This window comes from Pantherophis guttatus, chromosome 5, assembly GCF_059756535.1.
Source record: "Pantherophis guttatus breed Tessera chromosome 5, ASM5975653v1, whole genome shotgun sequence".
NCBI classification, from domain to species: domain Eukaryota; kingdom Metazoa; phylum Chordata; class Lepidosauria; order Squamata; family Colubridae; genus Pantherophis; species Pantherophis guttatus.
The window spans coordinates 85,606,145-85,632,837 of NC_142067.1; the positions used below are offsets into that span (position 1 = coordinate 85,606,145).

The 26,693-nt window shown below is 39.7% G+C and overlaps 1 protein-coding gene and 1 long non-coding RNA gene across 2 annotated transcripts in view; one reads left to right on the forward strand and one right to left on the reverse strand.

Moving 5' to 3' along the window:
- The window catches only part of FRMPD4 (FERM and PDZ domain containing 4), a 298,999-nt gene that overhangs the window by 169,078 nt on the left and 103,228 nt on the right, over window positions 1-26,693 (reverse strand). The gene's annotated exons all lie outside the window — the stretch shown is intronic.
- LOC148113496 (uncharacterized) lies at window positions 2,558-10,585 on the forward strand. Its single transcript, XR_015734515.1, has 2 exons — window positions 2,558-2,657; window positions 10,532-10,585. It is a non-coding gene; the product is annotated as an uncharacterized LOC148113496 (long non-coding RNA).

The following is a 26,693-nucleotide window of genomic DNA, read 5'->3' on the forward strand; positions in this document are numbered from 1 at the left end:
TGGAGACAAGTCATTGACCTCCGCAGAGAAAGCTCGCAATTTAGGCATCCTCCTGGATGCACGACTGTCTTTAGAAGATCATATAACAGCCGTGGCCAGAAAAGCTTTCTATCAGGTTCGCCTGATTCGCCAATTGCATCCCTTTCTAGACCGAGACTCATTACGCACAGTCACTCAAGCCCTCGTCATTTCCCGACTTGACTAATGCAATGCTCTCTACATGGGGCTCCCCTTGAAGTGCACCCGGAAGCTCCAACTGGTCCAGAATGCGGCCGTGCGAGTAATTATGGGAGCAACATGCCGCTCACATGTAACACCTCTTCTACGCGAGCTGCACTGGCTTCCGGTGGCCTTCCGAGTGCGCTTCAAGGTGTTGGTTCTTACCTTTAAAGTGCTCCATGGCTTAGGACCTGAGTACTTACGAGACCACCTGCTGCAATTGATAACCTTCAACCAACCAATACAGAGTAGGTCTACTCATAGTACCATCATTAAAACAGTGTCGTCTAGTAGTTCCAAGGGAGAGAGCCTTCTCTGTGGGGGCACCTACTCTTTGGAACAAAATACCCCCTGGAATACGAATAATCCCAGATCTTCGCACTTTCCGACGTGCCCTGAAGATCTTTCTGTTTCAACAAGCAGGGCTAGCATAAACATCTAAATTCTATGCCAAGGTCTTAGCAGATACACCAAGTTGACTCAATTTATGGGGATGGGGAGGAAAAGGCTCAAGCTCAACCCTTCCAAGACTGAGTGGCTGTGGTTCCCAGCATCCCGATATAGTCAGTTGACTCCATCACTGACTATCGGGGGCGAGACTTTGGCCCCTGCGGAGAGGGTGCGCAATCTGGGTGTCCTCCTGGATACGCAGCTGTCTTTAGAGGAACATCTGACGGCAGTAGCCAAGGGGACCTTTTGTCAGGTTCGCCTGATCCGCCAGTTGCGGCCCTTTCTTGATTGGGATTCCCTGTGCACAATCACTCATGCCCTCGTCACCTCTCGCCTGGACTATTGCAACGCTCTCTACATGGGGCTCGCCTTGAGGAGTACCCAGAGGCTCCAACTGGTCCAGAATGCGGCCGCGCGGGTAATTACGGGAGCTGCCTGGCGCTCCCACATAACACCGCTCCTGCGTGAGCTGCACTGGTATCCTAGTGGTCTTCCGGGTGTGCTTCAAGGTGTTGGTCACAACCTTTAAAGCGCTCCATGGCATAAGATTTAGTTATCTTCGAGACCGCCTGCTGCTACCGATGACCTCCCACCGACCTGTGCGCTCCCACAGTGAGGGCCTCCTCGGGGTGCCATCAGCCAAACAATGTAGACTGATGACCCCCAGGGGGAGGGCCTTCTCTGTGGGGGCACCTACCCTCTGGAATCAGCTGGCCCCAGAGATAAGGAGAATTCAAGACCTCGGTGCTTTCCGCCGTGCCCTTAAAACTTTCTTTTTCCAGCAAGCCAGGCTGGCTTAACATAACATTTTTAAAAAACATTTTTAACTGGTTTGTCATTTTAAATTGGGGCCAGATTAATATATATCCTTTTAATTGTTTTTAATGTTTGGATTGTATGTTTTTAGCTGGCTGTACACTGCCCTGAGTCCCTCGGGAGAAGGTGAGGTATATAAATTCAAAATAAAATAAAAATAAAAATAAAAAATTATTATTTACTGTTTATAAAAAAAAAATACATTATTATATGTATATGAAATCTTAATCTGTTCACCGCCCTGAGTCCTTCGGGAGAAGGGCGGTATAGAAATTCAATCAATCAATCAATCAATCAATCAATCAATCAATCAATCAATAAATAAATAAATAAATTTAAGTCTGATCTGCAAAGGAACCCCTTTTATGATTCAATGTTCTATGTCACTTTCTATCTGTCACCTTTGCTGCCTCACTAAAGTAATTGTTGTCCACCTGTTATCCATTATCATAATCTGAAATTCAATCTGTCACCAAGTCCTTGGGAAATGGAACAGAACACAATGATTAATTGTTGTTTTTATAGCAATATCATCATCTCCTTCTAATTTTATTCTTTAGTTGAGGCTTAGATAGTTGTCTATGCCTAAATTAAAAGGTTCAAAGACAGTTTTCAATACATAGTGCTGCCAGTTTCAGTTCTCTGCATGAATAATGTTTCCAATCTATTTTTTATATTTTTTATTATTTTAAATGATAAATATAAAATGATTATGTTAATTTCTTGAATAAACAATTAGTTTATGTTAATCTAGTTTAAAAGGATACGTTCAATAATTTCTTATAAAAGCACATGCTGAAATGTATTGGCTGGATCAAGGACGATGGACAATGCGAAGATCATGTAATTAACCGTTTATTAACAACAGCTGGGCTAACTGCCACAGCTATAACTGAAACTGCTTGGAACTCTGCCTGACAGCTCTTATAAAGCCAGCTGTCAGGCGGCTTAACCAATCAACGAACAGAACGTTACTTTAACCAATCAACGAACAGAATGTTACTTCCTACTTCAGCAGACTTAATACATTGCACCCCTTTCCACCTGGATGGCGCATGTGTAGTCCTGGAGGTATGCCGGTCGGCACCGGCTTCTGATCGAACGTCTTAACCCTGCCTCACTCACAGACTCTTGCGAGGAATTACTTTCCCCAGCAGTTCTAATAACTACAGGTACGTTACTGCTTTCGACCTGTGTTTCAATTTCTCACTCGGGGTTTGTATTGTCCAAAGTAATCTGTTGGCTCAAAATCTGCTTCTCAGCATCTGGTAGCTTCTCAGCTTCTGGTATGCCCCTTAACCCCTGGCTGAAACTTTCTCCTGCCTGGTTCTCTCTTTCTGTTATATCGTGTTCAGTACCCCATCTGACCCGTAGCTGGTCTTGGTGACGTCTCCAAACCTTGCCTTGTCCCATATCAACCTTATATGAGCATGGACCTGTAATATCCACCACCTTACCTGGTAGCCATAACGGCTGACCCCCATAATTCCTGGCGTACACTTTATCACCCACACCAAAAGGTTTAGATGTCCTACTTGAATCCAAAGGCTTGACAGGGGCATAACGGGGGTGTAACCTATCCAAAATTGTACGCAGCCGGTGTTGTGGCTCCGTTGCCTGAGCCTGGGCTATCGACAGATGCAGACTCTGAGAGTGAGGGAGAGGAGTTGGCAAGGCCTCCCTCTCCAGGACCCTCCTCTCTGGCAATGCCTCCGGAGGACACCGAAGGCCAAACAATAGGCTCAGAGCCAAGCACATCCCCACAGCCACAGGTGGACAGCGACGAAGAAGATAAATGCTGGCTGGACCTGCGACAGAGGCGCAGGGAGAAGCGTGCACAGCAGAGGGGAAGGCATGCCAGAGATTAGCTGAGTCACTGGACCACACCCCACAGGGTATAAATGTGGGTGTGGTGGCCGGTTCAGTTTGTGACGAGCAAAAACTGGAAATACTCCATGATCTCTGCATTACTGGACTTTGCCTGCTTTATCGGACTGCATTTGGATTAATCCTTGTATTATTGACACTCTGCCTGTTTTATCGGAATGCTTGCAGTCTAATCTTTGTTTTGTGTGAGTAAAGTCTGAATTGGCAGCTAGCCACTGGGTTGCTGCCAGCTTTATCTTCAAAGAGTTTTGTCGTGTGGCTTATTAACTCCGGGCTGTCTGTGGGGGTGCGGGGACAGAACAGCCGACGACCCATCAGTAATTCTGCCGGACTCTGATTGGTAACCTGACAAGGGGTGGTGTGTTGCACTAACATATACTCCACTATACGGTCATGCCATTTCCCTGGTCCCATGCGGCCTAATGCCTCCTTTGCGGATCTCACAGCCCTTTCTGCAAGGCCATTACTGGTCGGGTGGTAAGGAGAGGTAAGTGCATGCCTGATACCTAATTGGGCAAGGAACAACTCAAATGTGGTAGAAGTTAATTGGGGCCCATTATCTGACACCAATAGGTCGGGCAACCCGTGGGTTGAGAATAGTGTACGAAGGGCCTTTATGACGGCCTCTGAGGATGTTGAGTGCATAAGTATCAGTTCAATCCATTTAGAGTACGCGTCAACCACCGCTAAAAAAATATGACCATGAAATTGCCCCGCAAAGTCTATATGAAGGCGGGACCACGGGCCAGCGGGGTCTTCCCATTCCCTGGGCTTACCCTTAGGAGGCATTGGCCGAGACTCTTGACAAGTGGCCACCCAGTCGGTGATATATTGATCAAAAGTAGACACCAGAGATAGGCTCTAGCTAGAGCCTTCATTCGGACTATTCCTGGATGTCCGGAATGCAATGATTTTAACACAGAATCCCGTAAAGATTTTGGAATCACCACCCTGTGTCCCCACAATAAACAACCCCCCCCAGGGTAGATAATTCCGTTTTACGGATAGTGTACGGTTTCCACTTCATGTCCACAGGCTCTTGTGGCCACCCCCTTAGCACCCAGTCCATGACTGTGGAGATCTCTGGATCACGGGATGAAACTTGAGCGATGTCAGCCGCCATCAAAACGAAAGGTGAGTCTTCAATCATCAGGACTGACGAGGCGGTAGCTGGGTCAGAGAGCAACGTTGGCACGGGGCACCAGCTGAGGGCATCAGCATGGGCCAGATTCTTACCTGGCACGTACAGGAGTGGGTAGTCATAGGCGGATAAAAACACAGTGTTGAGCCTCGGTTGGGTCTCGCCATCACTGGGGAGGACGATGAGGAGGGGGCAAGCTGTTGGACTCTCCGGGAGCGTGTCATCAGCTGTTTGAGAAGTCTTTACCACCCGCACACAAAACGAAGCAAACTCTTTCATCGGAGATAGGGGGGGCATGGTGTTTGCAGATGACGCTGCCTTGTGCTGTAACAGAGGCGCGCTCCTCCTACAGGCCAGCTTGAGGAAGGAGGGATGATGTTGACTGTTTGATTGTTAAATGATTTATTGTGCTCCTCCTTCAGGCCAGCTAGGGGAAGGAGGGGTGATGTTAACTGTTTAATTGCCACTTGATTTATTGCTGTGTATATAAAAGGCGCTACACTGCGATTGCGTGTAGCGCTAACTTTAAACCTTGTTTCCGGCTTGTGCCTTTCTCCTGCCTGTGTTTGCTGTGCTGAACCTAATTAAAGGATTGCAACTGCTTTATTCCGTTCTGGTGTTGGCTTGTTTCCAGTGCAGTTGGGTGGACTGGCCGAGACACAGACCACCTGGTGAATCTCGGGGATAGGAATTGCGGAGTTTGACGGTCAGCTGCTAGTAGACCAAGCAGAGGCTTATGATCCGTCACTAGTGTAAAAGGTTGACCATATAGATAATGATGAAACCGCTTGACTCCAGCTACCAATGCTAGAACCTCCTTGTCTAGTTGTGAATAATTTCGCTCCGCTGAAGCCAAGTCCCGGAGAAAAATGCAACGGGGGCTTCACGGCCATCAGGGAAATGGTGACTTAAGACCGCTCTCACCCCATAAGGAGAAGCATCACACGCTAGCACGAGGGGTAGGGACTCGCAGTAGTGAGCGAGGACAGAGTTTGAAACGAGTATACGTTTGACATTAGTAAATGCAGCGGCTGCAGTTGAATCTCAGTTCCAACGTGTCCCCCGGTTCAGCAAACAATGCAAAAGTTCCGCAATAGATGCCTTGTGTGGTATGAAAATTGCATAAAAGTTTAAAAGGCCTAAGAAGGCTTGAAGTTCGGCCTTGTTGGTGGGAGCAGGGGCATGTAAAAGAGCGTTTGTCTTAGACTCTGTAGGGTGTATATCCTTACCATCAATTAGGAAACCCAAGAACTCGATTTTGGAAGCAGCTACAATACATTTGCTTCGCTTAACTTTGAGCCCCACTCTCTGGAATTCGGTTAGAACCGATCTGAGTCTTTTAAGGAATTCGGTGGTGCTGGTGGCCGATATTAATACATCGTCAAAGTATGGTACAACCCCAAGAATTCCATGAAGTAAATGCTCCATCATGCTCTGGAAGATTCCCGGGGCGACTGAAACCCCAAATTGGAGGTGGTGGCAATGGAAAGCACCCCGGTGTGTCACTATAGTTTGTGCGTCTGCTGTTTGGTCATTCACAGGCAGTTGTTGATATGCCTGTGCTAAGTCTAATTTAGCAAATACCACTACCCAAGGAGTGCAACAAATGTTGCACAATAGGAACAGGGTATGCATGCACCTGTAATGCACGATTAATTGTTGCTTGGTAATCTGCGCAGATGTGCACTGAACCATCCGCCTTCATGGCAATAACAATGGGGGTCTCCCATGATGCGTACTCAACAGGCTCCAGGATACGTTGTGCTATTAATTTGTCAAGTTCAGCTTCCACCTTTGGTCGCAATGCAAACGGTACTCTTCGCGGTTTAAGGCGGCAAGGCTGCACTTGAGGGTCGAGACTGAATGAAACCGGTTGTCCGGTGTATTTTCCTAATTCCTCAGAGAAAACTGAGGGGAATTCATTACATAACATGTCCAGTTCAGATGATGAGATGGCATTAACCCCTTGTATAGTTAGACCTAATGCATCAAACCAATTAAGGCTCAACAGGCTGGGGAATTTTCCTTCCACAATGACTAGTGATAATAATCCACTAAACTTCTTAAATTGTACTCGGTATGTGCCACTTCCGACAATCAGAATGTTGGCTCCTTGGCAATCTTTTAGCAGGAGATAGCAGGGGTCTAGTTGTCGTTTAGCCAGTTTCGGAACTAGTCATTTAATTGTACTCCATGACACCAAGGATGTAGCGGAGCCGGAATCAACTTCCATGGTGCACGGTTTCCGTTCGATGAATACTGTAAGGCGAATCTTCTGCTGGCTCAACATATTTGGTGGTGTTACTAAATTCATATCAGAAGAAGATGGTTGGTTACTATTACGAACTTTATAGACAGATTAGGACGATATTGTCGGCCTCCATCCTGCGGCACATGTGATTCGAACTGTGGCTGAGGGGCTCTGCATACTCTGGCAAGATGACCTTTGCGGCCGCAGCGACGGCACTCTGTGTTTTTAAAATGGCAATTAGTGCGCAGGTGATTTCCTCCGCAGCTGAAACATGCGTTCAGCCCCCTTGACATGCTAGTTGGGCCAGAGTTTTGTTTTCTATACTCTTGAAGACGGCACACTTCAAAGTCACCATCAGAATCTGACAGATTCTCATTTGTCTCATTCACAGATGATGAGTCTTTTTCCATCTTAGGTGGAGTATATCCACGGGGCAACTCAGCTAGTGACAATGCTGCCAGTTCTGCAGCACATGCCTCATCCAATGCCATTTGAAATGTGAGGTCGTGATTCGCAATCAGACGCCTTTTAAGACTTTGGTCCCTGACCCCGCTGACAAGTCTATCGAGGAGATAATCTTCTAAATAAAAGAATTCACAATGCTTGGCCGCCCTCCTCAGAGCCGCAACATATTGATTAATAGTCTCTCCAGAGGCCTGATCACGATGGTAAAAGTGTTGGCGGCGGACTATTCTTGAGAGGGCTGGTGCATAATGTTTTTTTAATTTTTTTATAAAGTCTTCCCATGTTCCCGAATGTACAGATTGTGCGGCCATTAAAGTCATTGCAGTATCAAACTTTTCAATACCGCAGAAACTTAGGAAATAAGCGCTTTTGCGCTCAGGCGTCAGCTGTGTATAATCATTTGCAATTAAGAAACATTCAAAACGTGCCAAATAAGCCTCCCACATCTCTGCACTGGGATTGAAAGGAGGAAAGGTCTGTGCGGATGCCAGTTCTTCTTCTTCTTCTTTTTTTTTTCCTAACTGACTCACGTTTTGCTTCTTCAGTTTAAATCTTCCTTTTTTCTTATTACTATGACCGGTAGATTGACCAGTTGATCCTCGTCGCCAGTTGAAATGTATTGGCTGGATCAAGGACGATGGACAATGCGAAGATCATGTAATTAACCGTTTATTAACAACAGCTGGGCTAACTGCCATAGCTATAACTGAAACTGCTTGGAACTCTGCCTGACAGCTCTTATAAAGCCTGCTGTCAGGCGGCTTAACCAATCAACGAACAGAATGTTATTTTAACCAATCAATGAACAGAATGTTACTTCCTACTTCAGCAGACTTAATACATTGCACTTGCTTTATATTTGTTAGCTTTTTTTTATTTATTTATATACAAAAGTTATTAATTTGTTTTCTCCTGATCTCTGGCTCTGTTTTGATACCATGCACATATATTTCTTTTTCAGCTGTGATATTCTGAATAGGGCATTTTATTTGGAATTTTATTTTCTAATATTAAGCATCCTTAATAAGCATCCTTCAGTCCAATAAGACTGAAAAAGTGACTGACAACCAGTCCTTGGTCCTAAGCCCATCATAGCATCCCCATGGTCGTATGTACCTTCCAAGTTATCTTCTGACAGTGTTGGAAGCTGCATTCAATTAATGACCATGTGATTATCTTATCAATTGCACTTATTCACATAACAACCATGGCATAAAATCGGGCACAACTCACTTAACAATTGCCTTGTTTAGCAATGGAAATTCTGGTCCCAATTGTGATTGTAAATCAAGAATTACTTGTTAAATATGAAAGTAAATTCAAATCAGGGGTGAAATCCACCAGGTTTTGACAGGTTCTGGAGAACCGGTAGCAGAAATTTTGAGCAGTTCTGAGAACCGGTAGCGGAAATTTTGAGTAGTTCGGAGAACCAGCAAATACCACCTCTGGCTGGCCCCAGGGTGGAGTGGGAATGGGGATTTTGCAGTATCCTTCCCCTGGAGTGGGGTGGGAATGGAGATTTTGCAGCATTCTTCCCCTGAAGTCGGGTGGGAATGGAGATTTTGCAGTATCCTTCCCCTGCCACACCCAGCAAGCCACACCATGCCCACCAAGCCACGCCCACAGAACTGGTAGTAAAAAAATTTGGATTTCATCACTGGTTCAAATAGAACCTAATGTATATATTAGAACCTAATGTATACTTTTATCAAGTTAATTTTATACTTAACAGATTTTTTGACTTCGTATATATGAATGTTGCAACAATATAAGGTTTGAAATAAGTTTACATCAAACAAGCCAAGTTCAACTATAGTTTGATAGGTTTACAGTACATAAGCTATAGTCAATAAACACAAAGCAAAACTTCTGAGATGTTTTTTCATCAACTGTAAGAAAGATGAGGAAGAATTCAAACAAGCAGTAGAGATTAAACTGACTTCTATTTTGATAACGGCAACTGATTGTAATGTCCAACACCCTCCAGAAACTCCCAAAGCATTGTTTCAAAGATAACACCAAAATAAAAAGAAGTTAATAGCTTGCATTATTTTCCATTTTTCAGTAACAATTCAACTATGATAGACTTTCTACAATGTTTTTTCATTAAATATGAAAGATTTTCCATAATCTGAAAAGGGTTTAATTTCATATCCTCAGATCTAAACCAATGTTATACCCCAATTTTTAACTAAATAATTTAAAAACTTCTCATTGACAAATTTTAAATTATATTAAATATCAATATCTACAAATCATTCACATAATCATAGACCAGTACAAATTAGGAAAAATATGCAAAATCTAGTCAACAAAAAGCAGTAGCAGCCGGACTTAAATCAAGATTTACATGGCTGGATAGAAGAGCTGAGCTTTCATTTCTCTTTCAAGCAAGAGAAAAGGAATTCTAATGTCCACTGGCTGGTTTTTCAAGACTGAAAATAAGTACAATGATTTTCAAACAGGGTCCTATACAATTTAATAATGCATCAGAAAATTAGATTTGGCCGTTTAATCCATTCCCTTAGTTAGTACAGGAACCCAAGTTAAGATGTCTCTGATATATGGTTTTCCTGGTTCTATCTGGATAAACTAAGTGAAGGAGACAACCATCTCTTCTGCATTACTAGTTCATTTTCAAGCCATTCGGACTTTAAATAGTTGTTGGATATTTTTTTACTTACATACAACTGGTAACTGCTTTCCTGTAACATAAATTCATTATTCCATGGCCTCTTTTCAAACGCAACAGATAACAGGTCTTATTGTCTTATAAACAGTATCTTTTTAGATATTGGAAAAAGATTATCATATTCTCTTCTAAGACGTTTTATCGCAAAACCAAATATGCCTATTTCCTTCAATCTCTCCATAAAATTTTGTTTCTAATCCCCTGATTATTCTCTTGTACATATTTTTATTAGGGATTTTTATTATTTAGTAAAACCTAATTTACTCTGTTACCAGTTTATTGATACTTACATGTTTACGAATTTTGGACGTAGTTATGAAGTGTTTACTTTTAAAGCCCAACTCAAGGTTTGTTTCAATGTTTTACATTTTTGGGACATTAAACATAGCCATTTTGTTTGAAATATGTTAAGTAACAGGAAAATATAAAGTTTTTACTACTATTTGACAAAAATTCTGCTGGTTGACATTTTGAATAGAGAAACTGGAAAAGGGGATTAACTAAGATTTGATTGCATACTGTTTCACTTTACAAAGATGTCAAAAAAGACACCTGCCAAGCTGCTTCTTTCTTGGAACATTTGACTAAGCTTCCTTCTCTCTCTCCTCAGAATGTCTATGAATGATTCAACTATCAGAGAACTTCATCAGAAGTACTGGATCAAATGAAACATTACCACAATAATGTTAATACCACATTATTTGGTTATATAATACCACATTATTTGGTTATAAGTAAACAAAAGAAAGTTAAAGTTGTTGATTTGATCTATAGTAAATTACTGATAATCTGGCAGATATTTTAAAGGATGTTCATTCCATTAACTATTTCATTTTCTTTTTCAATTAGTTAACACCAATACAATTGTATTTGTCTACTCAGAAATAAAATACATCATATACCCCCAGGACTGCAGTCTGAATTCCAGATTACTATGCCTTGTTCAGGCAAATAACACCATTTATTTAAATAACACAAGATTTACTTAAATATTTTTAAAGTATTTATTTAAATTATTATAAAGGATGTATTTAAATAGTTTAAACAAATAAAGAATTTATTTATATACTTTTGCATATTATCATTGGCTATAATTTATTTTTCTTTGGTTGAAATCACACTCTTTCAGTTCAACCCGCTTCACAGGGTTGCTGTTGTTCCAAAAATAGGAGGAGGAAGGAATATTAGATTTGTTTGCTTCCTTGACTTATTTATAAAATAATACAGGCAGGATAAAAATCTAATAAATAATTAAAAGAATAGTGCATTTCTTTATTCTTATCTGCATGGCAAAGTGGAGAAAGCAAGGGATGGTCACATCTACAGAGCGAATGTAATTTCCTCATTTCGGAAATGAGGAATCACTGAAAAACAAAGTGAAAGAAGTATTCTTGATACTGGCACTTGATATTGTTAAATTCCTGTCCAGTTTATTAGAGGTTGGTGCCATGCTGTCTGAACTTTTGCTTCCAAATAAGGTCTAGTTTCACTCCTGCAATTTTTAAATAAATGTTATTATAGCTTTGGGATTATTTTTATTGAAAATTAGAATATAATTCTACAATAACACAAAATAGATATAGAAAATTGGTAATGCTACTCTGCAGACAAGATCAGATTATTCCAAAACATCAACTTTGCCCTTATGGCTATAATAAAAGTTTGATTTTATTTGAAACAAAAAGAAATTCAAATTTAAGATATACACCTGTTTTTGAAGTTGTAGCCTAAAGGAAGCTATTAAAATAGGTAACAATTAAAACAACAGAAGTAAAGAAGACAACAGAAATGCCTAAACAGACAATATTTCAATGTTATGTAGTCCTAATTTTTGTATTTGTCTCTCTTCTTTTATTGCTCCTTCTTTTCTTTTGTTATGCTTTAATTTGCTTTGGACAATTATTTACTTAAGGGCTAAAGTTTAAAAGGAAAAATAAATTATTTTAGAACAATATTTCTTAAACTTTTTTCTCTCACAACCCTTTTCCACTTTTAAAAATTATGGAGGATCCCAAAAGAGCTTTTGTTTGTGTGGGTTGTGTTTATTGATATTACCATATTAAAAACTAAAACTGATGCATTCTCTGCCACTCCTCAAGATTGTTTGATGGGATTTTAACATTGCATTATTTTTCAACAGAAGCTGGCAAATAATTTTAATTTTGAGGACTCCTGAGCTCTTGGGGGACCCTATGGGTCCTAGGACCAAATTTTCAGAAACATTGTCTTAGAAGATAAAGCTTCACAGATGGATAGACTACTAAATCTCAAAGAGTGATCCACAGAAATCACTATAGTGATCTCACACAGCCTTCCCACATTCATTGGCCAAATCTCCCTAGTTCATGCATGTCAATCATTTAAATTTTCTCCTACCTTTTGAGAATCAACAATAACCTAGTTTATAAGAATGAATCTGGGGCTAAAAGGGATTTATTGAAATATATAAGTGATAATACAAGCTAGTACATGAGAATTAAAATCTAGAAAACTGACAAGTGATCAAGTCTTAAATGAGGGAACCTACTGTGAACCACATGTGTTGAGATAAGCAGAAGTGGGATCTCACCTAAGCAACAGAAATAGAAAAGTAGTGACAGGAAATACAAGATAAATATTTAAAAATGGGATTTCTCAAGACAAGAAATCCATAGGAACCTAGGTTTTTTTACTCTTGGCCATTTCTACAAAAACATTCTCAACCAGCAAGTTGTGCTACAAGCTATTAATTTTATATATCAGGTACCCAACCTATTCAAGCTGAATAGAATAGAATAGAATAGAATAGAATAGAATAGAATAGAATAGAATAACAAAGTTGGAAGGGACCTTGGAGGTCTTCTAGTCCAACCCCCTGCCTAGGCAGGAAACCCTACACCACTTCAGACAAATGGTTATCCAACATCTTCTTAAAAACTTCCAGTGTTGGAGTATTCACAACTTCTGGAGGCAAGTTGGTCCACTGATTAATTGTTCTAACTCTCAGGAAATTTCTCCTTAGTTCTAAGTTGCTTCTCTCCCTGATTAGTTTCCACCCATTGCTTCTTGTCCTGCCCTCAGGTGCTTTGGAAAATAGCTTCACTCCCTCTTGTTTATGGCAGCCCCTGAGATATTGGAACACTGCTATCATGTCTCCCCTAGTCCTTCTTTTCATTAAACTAGACATACCCAGTTCCTGCAACCATTCTTCATATGTTTTAGCTTTCAGTCCCCTAATCATCTTTGTTGCTCTTCTCTGCATTCTTTCCAGAGTCTCAACATCTTTTTTACATCGTGGCGACCAAAACTGAATGCAGTATTCCAAGTGTGGTCTTACCAAGGCATTATAAAGTGGTATTAACACTTTACGTGATCTTGATTCTGTCCCTCTGTTTATGCAGCCTAGAACTTTGGATTCATGTTTCGTACAAGATACAGTTTTAAAAGACCATTTATATGGAAAGCATGGAAAGTCACACACTTTCGTAAGCATAATCATTATATTATTCACCAGAAAGAGTGAGTTCTAATTATTTCAAATTGCAAGAATGTAGGCAGAATTTGTTCATTTAGCTGAGTAATCTCCATTTTAAAAATCCAATGCAGCTCATACACACTCATGCAGACATTTTCGTGTGTGTGTGTATGTAGAGTTTTGTAATGAAGAATTATCTGCCTCAAAGCCTATAGACTCTACCTCAATAGCAAATAATGAAATCTAAAAAACAGAATATGTTAATCAAAATATCACAATTCACATATTTTAATATTATTCTTGAAATTCATTACAGAACATCTGTAATGTAATTATATCTGTAATGTAAACAATTCTGTCATCAGTGACTAAATCCTCCCACTCAGAAAAGAGGGAAAGAAGTGCATCCAAAAAAAAACGAGACAAAGAATACAGAGAGGTACCCAAAAAATAAAAAAGGATTAAAAAGATTAAAAAGATTAAAAAGGGCTATATGTAAACATACTCTTAGTTCTGGATCTTTCACTGATTGCTGCCATCAACTATGTAACCCTTAACAAATTACTCCTTGGGACAGTGTCTGCTACAACCGCACACCACATTATAATTCTTTGTAAAATGCCTAAAACACCAATAACTGGGGGAACAGAATCTGCTACCAAAATGTATTCTAACAGAATTCCTGGAATTACACTGCCAACACCACTCACCAAAAAACCCTCTATTTTAAAAATAACACCTATCAGAATGCTGCAACAGTAGAAAAATAGTCCTGAAATCATCCTATCCAGTAACACAACAGCATATAGTCTTCCTAAACATTTTTCTGGAAGATAAACAAAGACTTTATAAGAAAGGTGGGGCACAATGCAGAAAATAACAGAAGCCAAAAACAACAAATTCTGAAGAATGACCACTGTGCATAATAGCTTGGTGGAAAGAATCCACAGAGTGAATCTATGTTCCATGATCAGATCTCATATACTGCTATCAAAATGTTATCTTCTACTGTATTATCACTTAAACTGGAATGATTGAGCAGTTATCTGAGGTTATCCATTAAGAATAACAAGGTTTTCTTTACCTTCCATTGCTTTGTATAACAAAGAGTCATGGCTCTTATAGAAATCAATGTGGTTTCTTTCCTGTGAGGAATGTCTGCAGGAAAGCTGACATCAGTGAACGCTAAATGTTATTAAGGCAAAGGCTTATCTGGAACATTATACCTAAATGGGATTATTGAAAACAGAAAATTCTAGCCAATCAGTTCATAGCTTCTCCTGCAAACCACTCAATTTTTCAAATGAAGGTGCTTCTCATTTGAAAAAAAATGCATTATGCAAATCATGTCATTATGGTTTTTCAATATTAGACACACGTTTTGGATTTAGAACAACGGACTTTTGCAGACATAACAGGAACGCACTTTAGGTCAAGCAAACTCGACTCTTTTCCCATCTTTTGCCTAAAAATTCTACAATAAAGTATGTTTGATCTCTGAGGCTGTACAAATACTCCTGATTTAGTGATCATAATTGGGCCTGGCAGCTTTCTTGTTAAGTAAAGTAGTTGTTAAGTGAAAAATCACGTGACTGATCTTTCCTTTTTCCTACGCCCCCATTCTTGGAATGCTCACCCTGGTGCTGGTATAATTAACAAGAAGGGAATTAATGTTTGTATTTACGTTCATTGGAGAAGAAGGATATACAAGAGAGGAAACAAGCACATAAAGGAGAAATACACATCAAAAACAATACAATGATGTCGGTAGCCCAGACTGCATTATACAAACAGCCTGGTATATTGTCCTTTGTGTGTTTGCTTCCTCTCTTGTGATCTCTTCTTCTCCAATCTCACTGCTCTGTGAGGAATAAAAAGAAACAAGTTATTTCTATAGAAAATCTCTCCTGTGCCTGACTCATTCCTCTCCTCCTGCATGGGGAGAGAAAAAACACAGGTCAGGCACAGGACAACACAAACTGATTGTAATTGGACTCTTGTGACTGATGGACATTGTGCAGGTTGAAAATGCAGTCATTGGCCATAAAGTTATTTTTCAGCATCCTTTTAACTTCAAAACAGTTGCTGAACAAGGCAGTTCTTAGTGAGGGCTTCCTGTACAAATTACCATACCAGAAAATTAGAAGAAATTCTGCTTCAATCTTTATTAGTTCACACCCCACATTATACTGATACTGATAGAAAATGTGAAATGATTTATGGTAAAAAAATAATTTGCAAGCTCAAGCAGCCAAGTTTTGTTGAACATACATTCAGGGGTGGGATTCAGCCGGTTTGGACCAGTTCAGGAGAACTGGATGCTAATTTTACATCTGGTTCGACGAACCGGTAGTTGCAAGGACTGGCTGGCCCCGCCCACCCTGCTCCACCCCTCCCAGGAGTCTCCATGCTGTCCGTTTTGGATGCCAGGTAAGTGGAGCGCCCGTGTGGAGGCTCTGGGAGGGCAAAAAACGGGCCTCCCAGAAGTTCCATAAGTCTTCGGAGGCCAGAAACAGGCCTGTTTCTGGCCTCCGAAGGGCCTCCGGAGCCCAGAGGAGGCTGTTTTCACCCTCCCAGAGGCTCGAGGAAAGCCTCCGGAGCATGGGAAAGGCAAAAACATTCCCCCCGCTGTGGTGCAGGAGGCCAAGCCCACCATGGCCAAGCCCACCATGGCCATGCCTACCCAGCAAGTGGGCAGAGAACTGGTTGCTAAAATTTTTGAATCCTACCCCTGCATACATTGCCTAGTAAATGAAAAGTTTAGACTGGTCACATTATCAGAGCATAATGTCCAGACATTTTCAAATCTCACTCCACTCCGTAACAGCAAAAGGAGATGGGAAATCATGCTGCTCTTTCAGGTTGGATCTTTTTTTTTTTTTTAATGTCCTTTGGGCATCTCACTCCATTGTGACTCGGTGGTAACTATTAATCTGCAATAAAAGATGGGAAGCAGAACTATTCCAACACCTATAATGAAATGTTAGCATCATTGGTCTCCCTTTCTCTTTGAATTGTTATCATATCTAATGGATATTTAAAAAGTTGTAAAACTTGGCATGTGAGTTTCCATTTCTACACTTTAGTTCACAGCCCTTTTTCTAGTATATCTTTAAGACTAAAGTCTTGTTTTATTCATCATATGAAAACAGGTCTGGGAGCTTGTTGACTGAAGAGCAGGATAACTGTAAAATAAAGAAACTTTTTTCTATTACCTTAGCCAATGGCAAAAATAATATCACTTCTATTCAGGAAGCAATGAAATTCTCTGTGCTGGAGAAAGTGTTCAGTGATACTGAACATACTCTATTTATTTTGATACTATACCGTTCCATACTATTTTATAATGTAAGAAACAGCAAAGCTACCTGCTGTAAATAAAGAACATTTAAACAAGAAAAAAACAAGAAGCTCCCCAAAAGAAAATGATATTTAACAGATTACATGTCAGTGATTTCATTTACATTATATTGTTCAGTATGTAGCATTAATAATGTAATTTATCCCAACATTTTCTCCAACATTCTCCCAGCTCCAGAGTCTTAAAAGGAAAATTACAAATACTTTAGGAAAATTAATGCACTTTTAAACTGAAAGTGAGAAGTTTTACAAGCCATTAATATTCCATTGTCATCAATAAGGCTCAGGAATATTTAATTTTGATTTAATTCTATTAAATTCATTTACATCCTAAATTACTGCAAATAAAACACGGATAAAGATAAATAATTGACAGATATTTTTTAGTTTAACTTATTCTACTATGTCTATGTTTACAGCTATGTAAAAACATCTCCTCACCAGATAATATTTGTTTAAAAATGGAAATTATCCTATTTTTCCTGCTTTATATCCTACTTTTCCATATATAACTATAACAATTAAAACACCTTTTCCCCTACTTTCATTTCATAAAAAGAATGAGTACAATATTTAGGTACCAATATTAATTTATTTCAGACATGCCTTTGTTTTCTTATTGGACCTTCCTATAAATGTGAAGAAACTCATTCACAAAAATCTACTTCATCCAAAATCACAATCCAGATTAAAAAGTCTTAAAATTCACAGTTCTTCATTATCTGGAAAAATATCTAAAAATATCCTCCAATGGCTGCCACAAAGCTGGGACAACCGAGGAACAACTAAGACTGGTGCTGGAGCGAAGTAGGTGAACAGTGACTGGAACTGGGGGAGAGGATTTCTTTTTGCCTTAAACTTAACCCCAATGAATAATTTAAAATTATTTGCTCAGAATTATTTGTTAAAGCGGCGTCTAAGCATTCTGAGAACATACCAGACTGGAAGGGGAAGGCACAAGAGAGAAATATAATAACTTTTGAAAAATACAGAAAATTGGACTCTTAAACTGGGAAGATGTGATACTGGGAAGGCATTTTAAAATGCTGGAATTATTTCCTTACAAAACTTATTCTGCTTTTATAATTGATTTACAACTAAAATGACGATTGACTAGTGGCAATACTGAAATTTAAGTTGAGAGTGCCACCTGCTGATGAAAGGAAAAATTACAAGTCTGGGAATATCTATATGAAAGATTGTGAAAATACTTACTGGATTATTCTTAACTACCCCATGACTACTGGAGACTCAAATACGAAAATATGGAAGCTATATAATTAAAGGGACCCCTGAATGTTATGCTAGAAGGTTGAACCTGTAAAGAGGACACAAAGAGGCTTTTGATAACCTCTGGGACTATTTAAATGGAACTGATTGTTCACCTATGCGATATAAAGAACTTGGATTAGTGCACTCCTTGAAGGGCAATTTAAGGACTGATTAAACAGTAATTGTACTGTTGGACAAAAGTTGAATTTTTTAAAACAAAATAAGATGCTTTATAAGGAAGAAATGAGTGGAACTTTGAAGGAGATGGCATTACTTTTTTAAAATACAAAGGACATCATGGAGAAAGTATTTAAGGAGATTACGGAAAAAATGGAAAATACTATTCGAGGGATGATGAGTAAAGACCAAGACTCCCAGGAAAGGGAGGAACCAACAGAAGAAATGGAGCAAAGGATTGAGCCAAAGAACCAGAGAACAAAAGAAAACAAGGAGGAGGAGATAACAATGAAAATAATAGTGCCTGATGAATTAAATGTGGGGGAAAACATATTAAGAGAGTTGGAAGATACTTTTGAAAGGGAGATAGAGGCCTGGGCAGAAATTTTGGAAACTAGGCAGTAGAAGAGGGTAGAGGTACCTAGATTGAACAACCAAGAAGCAGATGCAGACAGAGATAAAGATCCAAGAGAGGAATATGGGAGACAAGCCAAAAAAAGCAAAGCATTTAAAGTATTGAAGTGGACAAGAGATGGATAGATTATGTCTCTTTTTGTTGTTCGGATTTGCTTTCCTTTTTCTTTCTCCTCTTTTTTTAGGTCCGTGACATGACCAGAAGTTAGGTAGGATAGAATGAAAATGTCTTTTAATAAAAGGTGACATGATTAAAAGTTAGAATAAGAGATGGAAATAATAGAAGGGGGAATATTAGTGTATATACTTTTATATAATAAAAGTAATAACAAAATAAAATAATGGAATAATTGAATAATGATAGACTGCAACTCAATATACAGTAAATATGTAAAATTAGAAATACATATAAGTTGATTGAATGTAATAACTATGTTTAATTCTACTAGTTTTATTTGTATTAGAATGTATGACATCCAGGTGCCACACTGTTCACGCACTGATATGTTTGTAAAAAAACAAACAAACCCCCCCCCTTTTTTTTTTTAAAAAAAATCACAATCCAGACTAAAATGTCTTAAAATTCAGTTCTTGATCATCTGGAAAAATAGTTTACTCTAAAAATATCCTTACCCATTTATTTATGGCTCCTTAGGAGATGCCTAAGGAGACATCTTGCCTACTAATTGGAGAACAGTTTGACCCTGTTGGATGATATCATTCATAACCATGGTTTGACATATCATCAATATGCCAATGATACTGAGCTCTCCACCTGCTGATCCGAGTGATGCTATCTCTGTCCTTTACAATACCTGGAGGCTGAATGGGGGACAACGACTTTGACTGAACCCTGACTTTGGGTGCATGGGGCCTCAGGATCTGAGTTTTTGTCATCTCTGGTTCTGGACCGAGAGGAATTTCCCCATTCAGATCCAGTTTACAACTTGGGGGTTATCCTTGGAGGTTTCTCCTGGATTCAAAGAGCAGGTGACAAATGTGACTAAGAAAGCTTTTGTACAGCTTCAGTTTGTGCACCAGCTGTGACCATTTGGGATCTTGACTCCCTGCACTCAGTTACTCAAGCCCTGGTCATATCTCATCTGGACTACTGCAATGTCCTCTACATCGGGCTACTCTTGAAATCCATTTTAGAATAGAATGATCTGGAAGGTACCTTGGAGGTCTTCTAGTCCAGCCCCCTGTTCAAGCAAGAAAACCTATATCATTTTAGATAAGTGACTATCTACACTCTTCTTAAAAACACACAGTGTTGGAGCACCCATAATTTCTGGAGGCAAGTTGTTCCACTGGTTAATTGTCCCCACTGTTAGGAAATTTCTCCTTAATTCCAGGTTGCTTCTCTCTTTGATTCATTTCCAACCATTGTTTCTTGTCCTGCCCTCTGGTGCTTTGGAGAATAATTTGATCCCCTCTTCTTAGTGGCAGTTTCTCAAATACTGGAATACTGCTATCATGTCACCCTTAATTCTTCTTTTATTTAGACTTCCATTTGGTAGCTTCAACTGCGAAGTGCAGCAATGAGAGCAGTCTTTGGAGCCCTTAGGATAGTTCATATTACACCTCTGCTCCCCAAACTATACTGGCTACCAATCTGCTTCCAAGTGCAATTCAAGGTGTTGGTTATGACCTTTAAAGCCCTTAATGGCACAGGTCCAGGCTACCTGATGCTTCATCAGGTCCTGCTAAGACTAGTCCACCCTATTTGGGCCAGCAAAGAGGGCCCATCAGTCAAAAGCTTCAGACTGTCAGGATTCAAAAGAAAAGCCTTCTCTGCTGCACCATCCATCCTTTGGAACATCCTGCCCTCCATCCTGCTTCCAACCAACTTCCCTTCCATAAGAGCCTAAAGACTTGACTCTGCCAATTGGCCTGACGACCCAATGGGGGAGTTCTACTGTGGAGGTGGCTGCTAGATTGAAAGCAGACTTTACCTTCCCCCCACTCTTTGCTCAACACTTGTCCATCTTTTTTATTAGTCATATTGAAGTATTTTCTTTTTTGTTGTTTATTTTATTGTTTTATTATTATTATTATTTATTATTTTGCTTATGCTTTGTTTAAACTTCCTTTTTATTTCTTCATTTTTTATTGTTGTTAGCCACCTAGAGTAGGCCCATCGTGAGATAGGTAGCAAAAAAATTTAATAAGAAAGACAAAAAAAGTCTGGATTCTGGTAGTACCTGACATGACAGTACCCAGCAGAATAGAAGAGAAAGAACTGAAGATAATAAAACACAAAGACCTGAAAATAGAAATAGAACGACTGTGGAAAAAGAAAGTAAAGGTAGTACCAATAGTAATCGGAACCTTGTGTACAATCCCAAAACAACTAGAGCACCTCTTGAACACCACCAGCATTGACAAACTCATCATCAATCAATTGCAAAAAGCAGCTTTACTTGGAACAGCTTACATCCTGCGACGATATCTGTAATACCATAAAACATCCACATCAGCCTATCACAGGTCCTTGGAAAGGACACAATAGATAGACAAAATGCCAAATCCAGTCTGAACATCTGGCTTACTGTGTAAAAAGCCATAATAACTTAGAACTGAGAATGCTCTGTCTGATTAGAATTTACGATCCTTAAACACATCTGCTAAAGTATTTACCATAGGTATTGCCCAAGCTTCTACTTAAAATGAAATATTAATCAAATGATTTAATGTATATTTTAATTCAAGATAAAAAAACCGATTTGACCATTTGTATCATATAAACAGCAGAAAAACCTTACGGTCTTGTAAAACCCTCTTTGCTTCTGAGAACTTAATGCCATGTCTGGAAAGTAAATATAAAATCAAAACATATTGACCTCATATATCTCAAACATATAGTCACTGCAAAATAAACTATTAATTTGTTACACAATAAAGTCAAGTAAATTTACAAAACAGATATGCCTGAAAGTATTAATAAAACATTGTTTCCTGTGCTCTGAAATAACCAGTAAAGGCACAATGATGATATTCCACCCACCAAAGAATCACCTGATTCATTTCAGCAAAGCATTCTATAAAATACAGTAATAAGGGAAAAAAAGATCAGCGACAGCCACTGCCTGCTTTGAACTTAACGCTAAGTATACTTAGAAAAAAAATATGCCTTCAAATTGGTTCATTATGAAAACAAAGTTAATTTAGAGAAGATAAACAAGTCCCTTTCATTTATTTTAGTACTAAACTAATGAAAAGATAGAACTAATACTCACTGCAGTGCTGTTACAATTTTAAGGAACTTAGAAGGGCTTTTGCATCTTCTATGTCTGCTGGAACAACAGAGTATTAAAGAGAATACTACAAATAGATGATACAATATTTAATACAACTTGGTAAAGCAGACTTAGCTTCATTTTGTCCAGACCTGTGCTATGCAACATTATATAATCTTGCCAACAGTTCTTTGAAGAATGCCTTTCACATGCACACAGAACAACAAATAAATATCCAATAAATGACACGGTATGAGGCTGAGAACATAACCTTTCTTTTTAAAAAAATAAACATTGAGGCTGTTCTCTGTACCAGATGCTTCTCTTACTAGCATTCAATTTGAATGAGCCAGGAGAAATGCACAGTTTATCCTCTCAGGAGGCCAGAATGCATTTGTGCGAAATATGAGAAGAATGCCTAATATTGGAACATACGCTCTGAATCTTCAATAAGTTTTTATTATAGGGCATTCTTTTAATTCATTTAAAATGGCACAAACAAGAAATATACTCCTTTGCAATTCACTATAAAATAAGCAAGAAAAGTCAACTTTCCTATACTTGGGCATCTAAAGATGTACTCTGATTTCAAAGGTGGGGCAGGATCTATAAAAATAAATATATCTTCATACATAACCTGATGCTAAATTTATTAGGATTCTAATATACTATTAATTCCATTTCACATACAGTATATGAAGTCATCATCATCATTTTAGCCATTGTCTAAAATGGCTAACTGCAGGATGAAAGCCTCTGCATGTTTCCAACCTATACAGTACTGAGCTTCCTTTTGCCAATTGGGCCCGCAATACTTGCTGATGTTGTCAATCTGCCTTGTTTTATATATGAAGTAAACATGTATAAATGTTAGAGCTCAAAAAGAGGTAAAAGAAAGCTAACAAAACCCAATTGCTTTGGTATTCTAGTAATATAATTCCAATTAATTAACATTATTTTGGAAGGTTTATGAACATTATTTTGGAAGGCTTAGGCATCAAGAATATATTGAAATTAAATCCTGAAATTAGAGAAGACAATATTTTCAATCAATATTTTTTAATTAACTTATTCATGCATTTTTTTTATCATTTCACTTCTGTATACTTCTCATACTTGGTGTGTACAGCAATCAAGAGATTTTATGGAAAAATATGTGCACATATACACAAATAGTACCATCCCTTCCTCCTTATTGCTTTTTTCCCTTCAAGATCTGATACTGAATAGACTTTTGTTTACTAACTGATTTTCTATTTGAACTAATACACAAGAAGGCTAACAGCTCTTCAAATTAAAACACAAAATGTGAACCACACATTAAAATTAATATTAAGATTAACAGTTCAAGATGTAAAATTAAGTCCATTTTTACAGATTTTTCCAACTGCCAGTATATTGGGACCAAACACAATTCCTGATGGAATACATTGCAATGCAGACGAAATTTCTCTCTTGTAGCAGATAAGCAACTCTATGTCAACTTGCAGTTTAGAAGGGCTTTTCTTGCATATCTTGATGATTCTTATCATGAAAGATGATTCTAAATCATTTGGCCTCTTTTAATTGTTAATAGCTTAAATTGTACCTTAAAAGCAACTGCCAACTAGTTTTCAGTAGTTAATCTTTCCATTCAGTCACTATATGTTAAACCTACCCAACTGCTACATTTTACATCAACTGCAACTTACAATTCACTTTTCTAACTATACAGAGCAAAAGGCAAGAAGATGATATTTAACCAAGGTGTGGATGTGTGGCCCCAAATGATTAACTGAAGAAATATAGCAACTAGCTTTGATTATAAAAATGTGCTTCTCACCATCACCTCAACTATTAACTTCACATCTTTATACTCCTTTTTAAACAAGTTGAAGAATAAAATCATGGCCAAGCAAAACCCACAACAGGTGACACCAATAAATGACATAATGTGCTTAGTACAATAAAGTTCTATTAGCTCTTGGATATACCCTGGCTATCTAAAATAAATACCGAAAAACAATGTAAATGTGTGAATTATGAATTCAAATTCAAAATGTAGTGGAGAGAAATGCAAGATTCACAAATTTCATACACTGTTATCAAAATTAAACAACAGAAGACTTAATGTCACTTCAGAAGAAATTGATTCCAGTTAATGCTATCTGAAATACTGAAATCAGAAAACTGTTCAGTATGTAAATAATTTTAACAGCATCATCTATTAACATAATTTGGACTTTGCATCTGGTTGAACTAAGACTCCAGCCTGCATGTTTCTTCCTCTCCTTTCATTCTTCATTAGGCTATGTGAAAACACAAGCTTTTTTACTAATAAAAATTATGTTATCTAATTCTTAATCTATCGAATGTAGATTTTTTTTATTATTACTAAATGATAAATGCCCCTTTCTGTTTACCAAAACTCCTTTGTAAAATTCTCTAAGGTGCTGAGTTAAAGAACACAGTGTTCAGGAATTTAAAATTATGGAAGAAATATTTGATAGATTCACTTTACCATTATTTATACCGCAAATTCTAAAATTATACAACTTGGTGGCAATAATGATGAAGCACGCTTTTAAAAAGCAATGAATAGAATCCAGCATTATCCTATGTTTCTGATGTCAGTACAGGAAGTCCTCAATTTATGATCACAAATGAGCCCAAAAATTCTGTTGTTAAGTGAGTTATTTGTTAAGTGAATTTTGCCCCACTTTATGAGCTTTCTTGCCCCAGTTGTTAAGTGAATCACTGCAGTTGTTAAGTTAGTGGCACACTTGTTAAGTGAATCTGACTTTACTTGTCAAAAGGCTGAAAAGGGTGATCACAAGACCCCAGGACACTGCAACCATCATAAATATGAACCAGTTGCCAGGTGTCCAAAGTTTGATCAAATTAACCTCAGGGACACTACAATGTGTGAAAAACGGTCATAAGTCACTTTTTTCAATGCCATTATAACTCTGAACAATCACTGGTAGTGTCTGTCCGCATACTCAAAGCGTAGAAACTGTTGATGGGAGGGAAGCACCGGAACATGAAGATAGGCCTCTCGCAAGTCCACTGATTGCAAAAAGTCCCCTTTGCGGACCGAGGCCAGAATCGAACGAAGAGAATGCATCTTGAAGCGACGGTAGCATACCGCCCGATTCAATTGCTTGAGATTGAGAATCCCCCTGACGCCTACCGAAGACTTTGGCACCAAAAACAGAATCAAGTAAAATCCGGTCCCCTGTTGGTCCAACGGGACCGGTTCTATCGCCCTGATCTCTAGCAAGTGCAAAATCTCCACCTCCATCAGTCTGTGACGGTCGATTGACAAGGGAACCGGACAGCGGATGAAACGTCGTGGGGGATGATCCATGAACTCTATCGCGAGCCCTTCCGAAATCGTACGACGCACCCACGTATCCGGAGTGGACGTCTCCCATCTGTGATGAAATGCTCGAAGACGACCTCCCACCGGACCTGGAGTCAGTGAGTCATTTGCCTCTCCGGAAAGACTTGGAGTTGGACCCACGGAAGGAACATTTGGACGCGGCCTGAGGTCTGCTGCGGTCTCTGAAACGCTGCCTGTCAGTGAAGCGGTCGGACGGCTGGAAGGATTGTCTAAAGGTGGCGGAGCCTCCAGACCCCGAAAAAGAACGAAAGGGCTGGCGCTGTGTATAAGGAGTATAACGTCTGTCCTGCTTGTGAAAGGAAGAAGGTAAAACCTTCCTCTTGTCCTTGTCTTCAATTAAGACCGGATCTAAAGCCTCACCAAACAAATTGGAAGCTTTGTATGGAGCCGCCGCCAGCTTCCATTTAGCCTTAACATCGGCTTTCCACGGACGCAGCCAGAAGAGGCGCCTTGACGTGATGCCCGCCGCCAGTGCCCGCGAGGCAAATTTTACTGAATTCAACGAAGCATCCGCCGAATATTCTGTGGCCGCGATGATTTTATTGACATCATGGCGCAAACAAGTCTCCTCCGGGGGAAGGCGCTTTTGAAGCTGACGCAACCAAATCAAGGAAGCGCGATTAAAGAAGGAAGTGGCTGAGGCAGTTTTGATTGTCCAGGCCACTGCCTGATGTGCCCTCCGGAAGGCCAACTCAGTACGTCTATCCTCCGACTTAAGTCCATCTAGCGGGTCGGGCGAAACCATCGATTGAGCCGTGAGGGCTGCTACCGGAGCATCCACCGTGGGAATGTTCAACAGAGTCTCTAACTCAGGAGCCGGACAGAACAATTTCTTGTCCAAATTGCTGGGAGCGGTGGACGACCCAGGCTGGTTCCAAGGAGCCTGCAACACGTCTGTGAACAGCTGAGGGCACGGTACAAAGTCCTTCTCCTTCTTGACTTGCTTGAACAAGGCATCATGTGGGCCCGATTCTGGTTGGGCTGCCGGCGGCTGGGCCCCCACTGACCCCAGATTAGTTGTCAAACGAGCCTTGTGTAGAAGGGACTTGAATAAAGCCGGACGAAACAAGCCCGTGAAGGCCGGAGCGTCCGGTTGCAAGCCCTCGTCCTCAGAAAACTCCATGGCTTCAGCCTCATCCTCCTCCTGGTCCGAGCTCTCTGACTCATCAGATTCCCTGCGAGACGAGGACCGGGCTCTGCGCGACTCTGAGGTAGGCTGTCTGCCTGAAGACGTTCCAGCGGATGAAGTCTGAGCTGCTGTCTGCGCACTCGCTGCCATGATCGAGGCCAACGCCGTAGAAAGCATCGACTGGAGGTCCATCTGCGATGGAGGCGGGGAGGGGTCCACCATCCGAAGTCCTGCCGCAGTAGGCATGAAAGTGGCGGAAGGTCGAAGACGAGGCGGCGCCAACGATTCCAGGCCAACTAGTGACACATCCGGCAGGGATTGAGATACGCCCCTCCGTAGAGT